This window comes from Rhinopithecus roxellana, chromosome 8 (genome assembly GCF_007565055.1).
Source record: "Rhinopithecus roxellana isolate Shanxi Qingling chromosome 8, ASM756505v1, whole genome shotgun sequence".
Taxonomy (NCBI): domain Eukaryota; kingdom Metazoa; phylum Chordata; class Mammalia; order Primates; family Cercopithecidae; genus Rhinopithecus; species Rhinopithecus roxellana.
This window is the reverse complement of record NC_044556.1, coordinates 127,962,898-127,977,435: the sequence shown is the minus strand read 5'-3', so window position 1 is coordinate 127,977,435 and position 14,538 is coordinate 127,962,898. Positions and strand designations below refer to the sequence as shown.

The window sequence follows — 14,538 nt, the reverse complement described above, 5'->3', positions numbered from 1 at the left end:
TGCCTCTCCCCACTTTTTCCTACCTTCTGAGCCAGTCTGTGATGAGTTGGATATGTATCTTTGGATTCACATTTCCTTGTAAAACAAATAGAGTTAATTTGTGTGTTAATTTCTTTTTAAGTTACATAAATGGTGTTATGCACTAGACCTTGTTCTGTTTCATGTAACTCACTCAGTGCTGTCTTTTAAAGATCCATCTGTGCTGCCGTTCCTGTATCCAGTTCATTGCTTCCCACTGCTACATCATGGTGCATGGTATGCATCCACCACAGTTTACAGATTCATTCTCTACTGATAAACTTTGAGGTTGACTTGGTGCCCTAGTCAAGTCATAATAATCAGTATGGCGGTAAACAGCCTCATTGCACAACCTTAGGGACTTGTGCAAAGGTCACTTTGGGGTTATTTTCCCAGGTGTAGATTGTTGGGTCATAGGATGGATGCATACTTAATTTGACTGCCAGTTACTCTCCAGAATGACTCGACCAGTTTATGCCTCTATCAGCAGTACGTGAGAATTCTTGTTTATTTGTCACTCTGTTGATATGTCCAACATTCAGAATTTTGCCAAACTGATAAGGTGTAAAGTGGCATTTTACTATTTTAATTTGAATTTTCCTGATTTCTAATACATTTAAGTATCTCTTTATATATTTGGTATCCATTCAGGTTTCCAGTGCTTTGAATTGCAATTTAAGCTCTTTGTGTAGTTTTCTATTTGGCTTCCTGTCTTTGGGTTTTGTTCTTGTTTTTTGAGATGAGGTCTTGCTCTGTCACCTAGGCTGGAGTGCAGTGGCACAGTCATGGTCCACTGAAGCCTACCTCTGGGCCTCAAGCAATCCTCCCAAATTCAAATGACTTCCCACCTCAGCCTCCTGAGTAGCTGGGATTATAGGCATGTGCCACCTTGCCTGGCTAAGTAAAAAAAGCTTTTTAATAGAGATGGGGTCTCCCTGTGTTGCCCAGGCTGGTCTCCAATTCCTGGGCTCAAGCAATCCTCCCGACGTGGCCTCCTAAAATGCCGGGGTTACAGGTATGAATCACCATGCCTGGCCTTCCTGTCTTTTTCTTACTAAGTTGCAAATGTTCCTTGTGTAATCTGTGACTCTCAAACTTTGATGTGCATACAAACCACCTGGGAATCTTGTTAAGTTTCAGATTATGATTCAACAAAGACAGGATGGGGGCTTAAGCTTGTGCGTTTCTTATAAGCTCCCAGATGATGTGGAAGACTGGGGTTCTTGAACCACCCTTTGAGTAGCAAAGTGCTAGTTGTTAGTTTGAGACTTTGCAAAAGTCTTCTTCCACATTTGTCATGCTACTATTACTTTTGTCTAGATTTAATTGCTTTTTGTCGAGATTTAATTGCTTCACAGCTCTAAAAAATCCTCTGGGCTCCACATAGTCATCTTTACCCCTAGTCCCTGAATCCCTGGTAGCCACTGATCTTTTTACTGTCTCTACAGTTTTGCTTTTTCCCGAATGTCATATGGTTGGATTTAGACAGCATGTAGCCTTTTCACACTGGCTCCTTTCACTTAGAAATATGCACTTGAGGTTCCTCCACGTCTTTTCTTGGCTTGATAGATCATTTCTTCTTATCACAGAATGGTATTTCATTGTATAGATGTACCACTGGTTGTTTTTCCATTCACCTACTGAAGGACATTTTGGTTGCTTCCAAGTTTTGGCATCAAGTTTTGGCAATTGTGAATAAAGGTGCTATAAACATTTATATACAGGTTTTTATGTGGACATAAGTTTTCAGATCATTTGGGTAAATACCTAGGAGTGAAATTGCTGGATTGTATGATAAGGATATGTTTAGTTGTGTGAGAAACTGCCAAACTGTCTTCCGAAGTGGCTATACCATTTTGTATTCCCTCTAGCAGCAAATGGGAGTTTCTATTGCTCCACATCCTCACCAGTATTTTCTGTTAGTGTTTTGGATTTTAGCCATTCTGGTCGGTATGTAGTGGTATCTCATTGTTGTTTTAATTTGCAATACCCTAGTAACATATGATGTTGCGCATCTTTTTATATGCTTATTTGCCATCTGTATATCTTCTTTGGTGAAGTGTCTGTTCAGATCTTTTGCCTGCTTTTTATTGTTAAGTTTTAAAAATTCTGTGTATATTTTAGATACAAGTCCTTTATCAGATATGTGTTTGCAGAGATTTTTCTCCCAGACTGTGGCTTGTCTTTTTATTCTTTTAACAGTGTCTTTTGCAGAGCATAAGTTTTAACTTTAATGAAGACTACTTACCCATTTTTTTTTTTTTATGGATTGTGCTTTTTTGGTGCTGTATCTAAAAACGCATTGCTAAACCAAGGTGACCTAGATTTTTCCCTGTATTTTCTTCTGGAAGTTTTATAGTTTTGCATTTTACATTTAAGGTCTATGATCCATTTTGAGGTGGTTTTTGTGAAGAGAGTAAGGTCTGTATCTAGATTCATATTTTTGCATGTGGCTATCCAGTTTTTCCAGCACCATTTGTTGAGAGACTGTTCTGTCTCCATTGAATCGCTTTGCCCTTTTGTCAAAGATCAGTTAACTGTATTTGTATGGGTCTATTTTTGGGCTCTCTATTCTATTCCATTGATCTGTTTGTCTATTCTTTCACCAATATCACACTGCCTTGATTACTGTAACTGCTTTTAAATATATGTTTTGTAACCTTGTACTTCCTTAAAAAAGATTCAAGATAGATTACAATTTCAGTTACACAGGAAGTAGGATAATTTTAATAAAAAAAACAAAAGTTATTAAACATAAAGATACGGATTCTTCTGCCAGTGGCTCCATTCTTTCAAAAGCTGGAAAACAAAGCACTATTACAGTGGCGTCTGGACAGGCCTAGGGCTTTTTACCATCTGGCATTTATCTGACAACACTGATAATTATACATTTAGACAGAAATACTGAGGTTATTCTTCAATGTTATTGTTTTCCTTTGCATTTGTGATAACTAGTTAGTGTTGCATAGTTATTTATGGTTCATTGGAGATAGATCTTAATACTTTAGTTATTTTATTAATTGATACTGCATCAAATGTTTGTTGAAATATCCATATATGCAAATCTGACCACATTCTTTTGCATTTTGTTTTAGGTCAATGATGCCTTCCTTCATGTGATACAGGGGAAATCCATGGGCAAGGTGCTTCTCGCTGTTAAATAAATCCTCGCCTGAGCAGCAAAGTTAACATGTCCAGATCAAAACTCCACATCTTTCCCCAAAACCTGATTTCCCTTCTGTGTTTCCAAAGGTGTTACCACTTTCCTTACTAATCCAGGTTTAAAATCTTGGAGTCACCTCTGATTCTGTTACAACAGAATCAACTCCTAACTAATATGATTATATAGTTTATTGTCCCAACCTTTTTGAGAGTAAAAGGGTGCCATTAGTAATTACATCAGGAAAACATATCCCAGGCAAACCAGGGTATATGGTCAGTCTACTCAATGCATTATGAAATGCAGTGATTGCCGAGTTCTGTCATTCCCACCTCTAAGATATGTCTCATGTCCATATCCTCTTCTCCATTCTGACTAATTAAGCCTCAACTGCTATCACCAGTGACCTTCTAACTGCTTTTCCTACCTTTAAACTACTCTCACCCCCTCCATCCTTGTGATGCATTATTGCCATGGTGATCTTCCCGAAGCATAGCTCTGACTATGGCCCATCTCAGAAAACTACAGTGGCTCACCATTGCCTGATGGTGGAGTTCAGACCCCTTGAGCTAGCATTTCATTTATGACTGTGATTTTTCCCTGCACCACTTTCCAGCCTTAAGTATGTACTGAACTTTCCTGCCTCCCTTATTTTGCCCTGCTTGTGCAATTTTTTCCACCCTCCATCTCTGTCAAACGTAAGCCTTCCTGACCTCTAAGACCTGCCTTTGTCATGTGCCTTTACCCTCAGGCAAGGAGCAGTCTCTTCTCTTCCTCTTCTACCTTCCTGTAGCTTCCCCAGGATTTGTCACATTCTGCCTTGAATCATAGGGAACAACATGTGTAGTGGAGTGAACACAGGCCTCTGAATCCAAGATATGAGTTTAAATCCCAGCTTTGAAGGTGGTTACTTACGGTCTCAGTGCCTTCGTTCTTCTCCCTATATAAAGTAGATATTACAATACCTAACTTAGAGAGTCATTGGGAGCTATACATGCAGTGATTGGGTAAAGCACCTGGCATATGGCAAGCAATTAGCAAATGCTGGTTACTTCTACTTCTTTCTCTTCTCTTTTCCCAATGTATCATAAGTTCCTTGAGAGCAGGCACCATGTCTGATTTACCCTTGTATTTCCCACAGTACTTCCCATAGTGAGTTACCCTTAGTAAATAGTAAGTTGAATTGAATTTAAATTACCTGTAAGTTTTAAAATGTGGGATTAAATTGAGAATATGTTGCCTTGGAAACACCCAAATGTCTGTCGATGGATGAATGGATAAACAAAATGTGGTATACACATAATGGAATATTATTCAGCCTTAAAAAGGAATGAAATTCTGACATGTACTACAATATGATGAACCTGGAAGACATTATATGTGAAATAAACCAGACAGAAAAGGACAAATATTATATGATTCCACTTATATGAAGTACCTAGAGTAGTGAAATTCATAGAAACAGAAAGTACAGGTTGACATCCAAAATCTGAAATGGGAAATGCTCCAAAATCTGAAACTTTTTGAATGCTGACGTGATGCTCAAAGAAAATGTTCATCGGAGCATTTCAGATTTTGGATTTTTGGATTTGGGATGCTCAATTGGCATAATGTGAATATTCCAAACTCTGAAAAAATCTGAAGTCTAAAACACTTCTGGTCTCAAGAATTTTGGATAAAGGATACTCAATGTGCAACATGTAGAATGTTGGTTGCAAGGTGAGAGGGGAGAAGGGAGAGTTATTGTTTAATGGTACAATGTTTCTGTTTGGGAAGATGGAAAGTTTTGGAGGTGTGTGATGGTTATGGTTGTGCAACAGTGGGAAGGTACTTAGTACTGCTCAACTGTACACTTAAAAATGGTAAAAATGATAAATTTCATGTATGACAACAATAAAAGAAGTTTTAAAAAATCATGTTATCCTCTTTTCTAAGTGAATCTATTCAGGGAGGAGAACAGGGAGTGTGTGTAGCGTGCCTAGCTTAGGTTGGAGTCAGCTCCAGTCTCTGCCGGCGTCCTGGTTTGTTGGGAGAGGTCCTGTACTTTTGCTGGGTGCTAAGCATTGTGCTCTATTCCTCCCACTGCATGAGTGATAATTCTCAGAAAGGAGGAGGTGGCACGAGGATAAAAACAGGCACCTGACACAACAGGGAGATGTGGGTACTTCCACTTATTCTTGATGAAGCCCGCTTCCAATAAATGTGTTAAGAGGCTTTGTTTAGAAAAAAATATATGTTTTTTGAAGAATAGAATGATAAAATAGGGATTAACATTTGAGGAAAGAATTTGAAATGGAGAAATTAGCAGAAGGAAGGGGGAGGAGAAAGATGTCAGGGAAATCACCCACGTGTGTGTTGTGGGCCACGTGATGCCTCCATGAGGGCCAGCACACTTGCTGCCGCCTCTTCCGAATCTCAGCGGGAGTGTTTCAGCCTTCTGGGAGCTTCATTCCCTGTGATTCCATTTCATAATAGGCTTCTTCTCACCTCCCTTCCCCCAACCCCATTTCATCTTAATATGAACTACTTTCATATTTAAATGAAAGTTGGTTTTCAAAAATATTAAGAAAGTAAAGTTTGAGCCTTATTTTAGAGTTTTCTAACACCCTTTGGCATAACTGAAGACACCCTGGATAGATCCTGGGAGAGAAGACAAATCAGGATTGGGAAAAGTGTATGAGCCCAGCCGGGAGCTGCCTTTTCCGCTGCTGAGAGCTGATCAGTAAGTGTCACAAGTAATAAAGATCTATTGTCCCCAGTTCGCTAACATCAAAATGACTTAAATAGAAAGAGACAGTCATTTAGGAGAGTGAGTTTTTTCCGATTTAACAAGTTTTGGTTAGAACCCCTAATGACCTGTTCTCTGCTTGCCTCTGTTCCAGTTTCATTGGAGTGATTTGATTTGAAAGCATTTGACTCATATTTTAGTCATCGTTTGGTTATTCTACCATCTGAGCCATTAGTCTGAAAAAAGAATCAATGCAGCTCCGAGTGACAGTATTTATTCTATATTCACAGACTTTTCCCAGCTCTTCCTCGTAGGCTGCTGCTGGAAGAATCATGCCCACACGCCCACCTCCCCTTTTTCAGTAACTGTGGTTCTCTCCACCTGCACATACTTCTCTCCAAACCAAAATGAGGTTTTCTGCCATTAGCTGTGAAATGATCCTATTTATGCACCACCAGTATATTTGTCCCTGCTCCTTCCTCTGTAATCTGTGTGAATTTAGAAAACGACCTTTTCTATTTGAGTTTTGGTAAAGATAATAAGGGCTATTATTTGAGAAGCAAAGGATAGTGAAGTGCCTTCATGTATTCTAATTGTATTTAATTTAAAACAGTTGGAGTAAATTAAGAAAAATTCATTCTATTATTTCATTTTCTTATTTTTCTTCCAAGTTTATATAAAGGAATCAAGGAGCAATGACTGTTTTTTTCTTTTCTTGAGATGGAGTCTCGCTCTGTCACCCAGGCTGGAGTACAGTGGCATGATTGCAGCTCACTTCAACCTCTGCCTCCCGGGTTCAAGAGACTCTCCTGCCTCAGCCTCCTGAGTAGCTGGGACTACAGGTGCACACCACCAGGCCTGGATAAATTTTGTTTTTTTAGTAGAGACAGGGTTTCACCACGTTGGCCAGGCTGGCCTTGAACTCCTGACCTCAAGTGATCAACCCACCTTAGCCTCCCAAAGTGCTCGGGTTAGAGGTGTGAGCCACCGCGCCAGGCCAGCAATAACTTTTCAAATCTCTTTTGTTTGTAAAAAGTGATGTGAGGGGAAGACCTAATTAAATAAACAAATTCTGGCATTTCCATTTGTTCTCTTCCATTTTGCTTCTTCATCAGAGCTTATTGGTAGATTGAAGGTCTGACGTGGAAATTAACTTGTTTCTAGAACTGTATCCTTGTTGAGGAATCATGTAAAAAGTGGCTTTTTCACCTCTTTCTCACTGTATTTAGAAACGGTCATTTTCTTGAACTTTGGTGAACTACATCATCATTTTTAAAATGGCATTGTTAAAATAATTACAATACCATATGGTCACTGGAAAAAGTCAAACAACCCAGAAATTTATAAGTAGAAATTGTTATCCTATTCTTCCTCTTTCTTGTCTTATTTCCATTTTCCAGGGAAAGCACTGCAAGCAATTTGTTGTTAGTCTTGAGTCTTGCAAACCTTTTTAAATACAGCCCCCACAACCCCCCACAAACAGAGGTTTTTTAAAAATAAAGATATACATATATAAGTTTTAAAAATAGTATGCATACTGTTCTGTAATGTTCTGTTTTAAATTAAAAATATAGACATCCATATTAGTATAAAAAGTTATCTCTTTTTAGCAGCTGCTTAGTATTCCATAGTGAGGAAGTATATAATATATAATCATTTCCTTATTAGTGAGCTTATTCACATAAGCATTTATCGACGTGCCTCTATGTGAGCAAAAGTTTAAACATCTAGTGGGGGAGACAGACATTAATCAAATATACAAAATCATGCTAAACTGGTGCCATCCAAGGCCTAATGGAGAAATTCAACTCAGGAAGGTCAAGAAACATTCCCTGAGGAAAGACCTTTGAGCCTCTATCTGAAGACGGAAGCTTCTAGGAATTTAATCCTAGAGATTTAGATATGGAAGAAAGGGAAGAATATTCCCGGACCCTGTGGATAGTGAAAGCACAGTGAATAAAGGGAGCTGAAAGAAGGCTGGTGGGGGTGAAGCTTGAGAAGCGAAGGCAACTATTGTGAGATGAGGCTGGCAGTGGTGACCAGGTTAGGCAGGGGTGTGCAAACAAGTTATGGGAGTTTTGACTTTACCCTAAAAGCAAGGGGTGCCATTGAAGTGTAAGCAGAGGTGGAACAGGGGCAGCACGACCAGAATGGCCTTTTGGAATCCCTTCAACTATAGTGGGGAGAAGGGAGTTCATTAAAGTCCCTAGGACTTTAAAGACAGCTAGGAGTTCATTAAAGTCCAAATGAAAGATGGTTGTATCTTGGACTAAGGTGGTAGTGATGGGGAAGGAGATAAATGGACAGAAGGGAGAGCTATGCAGGAGATGAAAATGAAAGGACTTGATGTTAAATTGGGTATAGGGATAAGGAGGGGGAAATGTCAAGATGACTTCTAGCTCCTAGATGTTTGAGAAGAGGGATATCAAAATTGGGTTTTGGCAGTGGAGAGGGGCTATGATGGGGCAAAAGGTTAAGTTTTGTAAATACTGCGATTTACGGTACATGTTAAATACCTGTCCGGGGCTCAGAAGAGAGATGTGGCCTAGAGATACAACTTTGGGAATCATTTGCATGAAGGTAATATTGATGCCTGCGGTGTGGCTGAGATTATCCATGGAGAGTGTGTAGAGTGAGAAAAGAGTAGGGTATAGACTAGCCTTGAACATGTTTCCTTTCAATAGAACCATGGAATATTTCATAACTGTGCTGTTTACCACTAAAAGTCTTAGAAGGGGTAGTTTGGTGATTTAAAATAAGTGCCAGGTGAATACAAGGAAGGATGCATTGCGCAGTTGCAAAAGCACCATCCTCTTAATGAAGGGCTAGGGACTGGGGCTCTAATTCCAGCTCTTTGATCTTGGTCTAGTTACCTTTTTTACCTTTTTCATGTGAAAGATAAGGATCACATGTTTTCTCTACCTTGCGTGGTTCGTGTGAGGGTCAAATGAGACAAGGTATGTCAAAGTGCTTTGCGAGTTGTTTTCATAATAGATTACAAGGTTGACTTTTACCAGTGTATTTAAATTCATTTCAGAGTTCATTTCATTTTATTGGAGCAAAAAATGTATATTTTTTTCCGCATATGCTGGGCTGACATGGAGCAAAAGAATCGTTTGATTTTTAAAATGGTCCCTTAAATACTTTTACATTTTAGCTAAAGTCATTGTGCTCTTTTATATAGAAGAACAGACAGAGTGATGGGAGCCCAATGATCTGATGTACCTCAAAGAATTACAGAGCCAGACAAGGTCTAGAGAAGGACATGTAAGTTGATCAAGAGGGTAGAGAGCATTCTTTGTGGGCGATGATAAAAGAATTAGAACTTTTCATTCTGGAAAGAAAGACACAGGCTGAGGGGGGAATATGATTGAGATTTATAAGATAATGAAAACCTAGTATAAAAATATGAACTTATTAAATCCCAGAGCATAAGAGCTAAGGACAACTTTAACATTTTAAAGCAGTAGTTTTAGGGCAAAGCAAAAATAGCACTTTTTAACAGAAGAAGAGTAAACATATAGAACATATACAACAAAAGCAAATATTGTAAGAGATTTATATTGTTAGAGGATAGATTCATAGGAAATTATAAAATGAAACCAAAACTATTTGGTTAAATCTCCCTAATCTGTTAGGATGATGATAGGGAATGACTATTAAACTTACCTGCCTCTATCTGGCATCCTTATCTACATCAAGATTCCTGAGTGTACCTGCTGGAGAGCAGAGAGCACAGAATTTGGGCTCAGGGGCCTGGCTGCAAGTATTACCTCTGTGACCTTAGAGAATCATTTCTCTTCTATGTACCTCAGTTTACTCATCTATTCAAAAAAGGAGGAGGGAAGGTAGTATCAACTAACTATTATGAGAGATTCAAATGAAGCAATGTTTCTGAAAGTGTTTTGTCATTGATAAATAAGTTTATCCTTTAAATTTAAGAATTTCCTCTTTTATTGTATCATTTCCAGTTCTATGCCCTTCAGGTAGGATGAGCTTTACTGTGCCCTTCCTGACCCTAGCCTAGTTAGGAAGCAGTACTCACAACTCAAGAAATAGAGAGGATGGAGGGCAGGGAAGAATCCCTGGTCCTCTAGGGAGGTGGAGAAAGTACAGACACCCCTTTTCTGATACCCCTTTCCCTTTCTGGGAAGATCTGGTGGGTAAACTAAAGAACTAAAGGTAGGGAGAACTTTGCAAACATCTTTCTTCTCCTTTAGATGTTTTGGGTGATAAGATGCCACTTAAAAGATGGGGAGTGTTTGATCTTGGGTAACTTCCAGGGTTCTTATGGATCTTAGGAACCCTGAAAAAGGCCAGTACAGGAGCTGGATGAGAAAAACCATGGGGACTGGTTTCCTATGGCTATCATTGGTTTAGGATTTAAGGGAGAGAGAAAAATATTGTAGTTCACTAAGGTGGGAAAGCTGATGGAGATCTGGGAGCAGGGGAAGCATGTCTTACCAGGAGGATCCTTTAAGCTCCATGTGTATCTCTTGGGAATATGACTTTTGACAGAGGGGGTACACAGTCACAGGAAGACAGAACTGATAACAGATAACTTCCTATCTCTTCCATAGCAGATATGAATTACTTCACCTGGCTTTCAAGCACTACTTCATGCAATCGCATCTGATCTTATTTCCCATGTGGCATAGTGGAGAGAGAATGGCTCATGAGCTAGGAAACCTTGGATTTGAATTTTTGCTTCACCACTAATTAGGTCTGTGAGCTCAGTTTCCCATGCATAAAATGATGATAATAGTAATGGCCTTATCATTGGGTTGCTATGAGGATCAAATAAGATTATATTTGTGAAGCACTTAGCATAGTGCCTGGCACATCATAGACCCTACCTAGATAAGTGCCAGCTTTTGTCATGACCCACCAGTACCCTCTTCTCTACTGAGACTGATTGCTAGACTATGAGTTCTATGAAAGTGGGGATTGGGATGCACCTTGTCCACCATGCTGTCTGTGGTGCATGCCAGAGCCTGGAGGAACAAGTCTCCCTGTACCAAGATTCTGTCATTCCCTTTCTGTGCAAGTTGTATCCATTCAGGGCCCATTTGAAGGCTCATTTCCTCAGTGAAACCAGCCTATATTGATCTTTCTCTCCTCAGAACTCCCATAGCAATTCAGTCCTCAGATCGCCATAGATTCGCATATTTGACTTGCGGCATTGTATCTGTTAGTCCTGTCCTTCAGTGATGTTCAGCAAACGGTGAAACTTGCTACGATCCAGGTCTTGGATTACAGATGCGACCAAGGAGTCAATTCCTTAGATTCGGGACTTCTATTATATCTGATACTTTTTCCCCGGCATGGGATTCAGTGCAGGAAAGTGCCTGTCTTGCCTCGGACCTGAGGGAAACCTACTGTTTTCATGTGCTGCCTTTGACATGTGACACAGTGGGGTGCTTTGCAGGAACCTTTCCGTTTGATGGAAACATATTTTCTGGCGCTTACAACTAGAGTTCCTTCCTCATTCCTAGAACCTTTGACTTGATGGAAAACCTGTGCAGGGAGTTCATGTTATTGCTAATTTGTCACAATAAACATAAAACAGTGCTCAGAATATTTTTCTCAATACTAACACAGCATTTATATGTCAGAATATTTTTCTCAATATTAAACAGCATTTACATGTCAATTAGTGCCACTTTCACGTAACATACCATGCTTGCTTAAAAGATTCCCCTTCCTTTCCTTTTGTTCTGAAAATTGCGAGAGCCAGTGGTAGAAGGTGCAGGTTTGCTGAATTTCTTCCCCCCTTTCTTCTCTCAAGAAAGGGTGAAGGGCAATGCCTCTCTGGAGGCAGTGTGAGGAAATGACACTAGCCCTTGCACATATCCTGCTTTGCATTTCTGCTCATGTCTCAGGTCCATTTTCTGATTCCAGGCCACCCTTTACAGATCTGATGGAACCAGGAACTACTGTGATCCACCGGGGATACCTCCCTACAGCTTCCAAGTCAGGGTCAATAACCTGCTCTTCCTATAGAACAGTTCTCTTTTGACTTCAGCTTGTAAAAATTCTGATGTATTTATTAATTTCATTTTTATCCTCTCTTTTGCTTCAAAGGTTATCTTTTTTAAGTTAAAAATAACCACAAGGAGACCTTGTGATCCTCTTCTCACTGACCCAGATATTTTAAGAGCAGTTATTTTAAGAGACTGACAGCCGCTTCTCATCTGGGGATTCAGGCCAGCTCTCAGGAGCTGATGAGCTAAATGTAATAATAAAATATTAATCCTATTTCCCATACATGAACTACTCTTGTTGTTTTCCCTTACCTATCCAGACCCTACTCATCCCTCAGGGCATTGTAGAAAAAGCCTTGGAGTTGGGGATAAAGACTTGTGCTCAATTCTCGACTTGGAAATTTTTGCTATCTGACCTTGGGCAAGTCACTTCATGTCTGTGAATCTTGGTTTCTTCACCTGTAAAACAGGAATGCTGAGACTCTCACAGAGTAAATATGGAAGGTTTAGTGTCCAGCCAGCCTGGTGACTAGAATATACAGAATAGAAATATTTACCAAACTCCAGAAAGCCCAACTTGAGTAATCCTCAATCTTTGATCTCTCCTATTTTTGTATTTCTGTGTTATTGAGTCTATCTACATCATGCAATTTAACAATTAACTATACCGTGTCTTTAATATGTGGCTCTAGTTTCTTCACATCCCCAACTAGTCGCTAAGCACAGGAGGGCGCTGTGCATTTTATTTTTCCTGTGTTAACATTGCAATATTAGGCACTTAATTCTTGATAATTGATGGATGGAGTACATTACCCATTTAACGAAATTTGGGTTCTGCCACACAACACAGGTTATTTTTATTGTCTTGATGGATTCAATTTCACTGATTGTTGCTAATGATGAGCTAGCAGGAGATTTTTGAGGCTTTCATTCTCTTGTCAAATTGTGATTTCTCATCAAATATATGCAATATGTGTATTCAAAGACACTGCTGACCTGCTATGAACAGAGAGTTGACTTGTTTACCCACTGTGGGGATGTGTTTTCCTGGTGGAGCTTTGTTTTCTCTCTCAAGCGGGTTTGAGGAAGCCCATGGAGCTGTGTATGTGCCTGCTGAGACTGTCTTTCCCCGGCCCTGACACAGAGGGCCAGAAAGGAGGCCTATGGCTGACCCTCTTCTGCTTGTGACACGTTCTCAGTGGAATTCACAGTGGCCCAAGGAGCTGGTGTCATTTAGGTGGGAACCCCATTCCCGGATGTCACATTGCTTTCACCAACTGCCTGCTGTGGGTTGAATTGTGTCCCCCAAAAGATATGCTGAAGTCCTAGCCTGTGGCATATGTGAATGTGACCTTATTTGGAAATAGGGTATTTGCAAACGTAATCAAGTTAAGATGAGGCCATACTGGATTGGGGCGAGGCCTAAATCCAGTGTCTGCCATCTTTGTAAGGAGAGAGAGGGATGTGGCTGCATAGAGGGAAGATGGCCGTGTGAAGATGGAGGCAGAAAGTGGGCTGATGCAGCTACAAGCCAGGGAATGTCAAGGCTGGTTGGGAGCCACCTGAAGCCAGAAGAGGCAGGGAAGGGTTCTCCTCTAGAGGCTGCAGAGCGAGCGTGACCCTGCCCACACCTCAATTCTAGACTTCCAGGCTTCAGAACCGTGGGAGAATACATTTCTGTTGTTTTAAGCCACAAAGTTTGTGGTAATTTGTTATGGCAACCACAGAAAACTAATACGCTGCCCAAGAGTCTAAATAAAATACAAAAGAGAGGCTCTAATTAGAATAGGTTACCCACCTTCCCCTGAAAGGCCTTGATCCTAGTCCCTTTGTGCCCTACCTGGTGATTACCTGAGTATAAGGTTCCCGGGCCTTTCCCCTACACGGCTCTGTATGGTTCCTTATTTGACTTCATCTCCCAGGCGCCTGACCCCCAGCCCCTTCCTCTGTATCCTCAACCTCACTGTTACGCTCTAAATGATGCCCGACTAGCTCCTGGGGACAGGGGGACACCCCTTAAATGTACCGGGGCCGGATGGTGGGGTAGGTATCTGCATTGCTCTTCATGGCCACTCCCAGGCTATTGCTTCTCCCTAACCCTCCCCCAAGCTTGGAAGCACAGGCCATGGGAATCTGTGTAAGCCTCTTGTGCTGTGGCCTCCCACCAGCCTGCTGTCACTCTTCCCACTGAGTGAAGCTTTGAGGCCCTGCCGGCTCTCCTTTGCTCTTCTCACCTCTTCTCTTGGTGATTGCATTGTCCACAAGTCAGTCAGTCCCACCCCTGGCTGCACTTTACAATTATCTGGAATTATCTGGGAAGATTTAAAAAATGCCCGCCATTAAGCTTCTCTCCTCCTCGTTCCCTGTTTCTACCCAATTAAGCCCGAATCTTTGGGGAGTTGGAGGCATGTGTATTTTTATTTTATTTTATTTTTTGAGACAGGGTCTCACTCTGTCACCTAGGCTGGAGTGCAGTGGTACCATCTTGGCTTACTGCAACCTCTGCCTCCTGGGTTCAAGCAATTCACCACCTCAGCCTCCTGAGTAGCTGGGACTATAGGAGCACACCACCATGCCCGGCTAATTTTTGTATTTTTTGGTAGAAACGGGGTTTCACCGTTGGCCAGGCTGGTCTCAAACTCCTGACC

The 14,538-nt window shown here is 40.7% G+C and overlaps 1 pseudogene across 1 annotated transcript in view; it reads left to right on the top strand.

Annotated features, from left to right (window-relative positions):
* The window catches only part of LOC104672028, a 29,906-nt pseudogene extending 24,814 nt beyond the window's left edge, over positions 1-5,092 (top strand). The window contains exon 10 of the transcript XR_004058614.1: positions 3,114-5,092. The product of XR_004058614.1 is annotated as a quinone oxidoreductase-like protein 2 (transcript). The remainder of the gene's footprint in view (positions 1-3,113) is intronic.
* Positions 5,093-14,538: the final 9,446 nt, after the last annotated feature.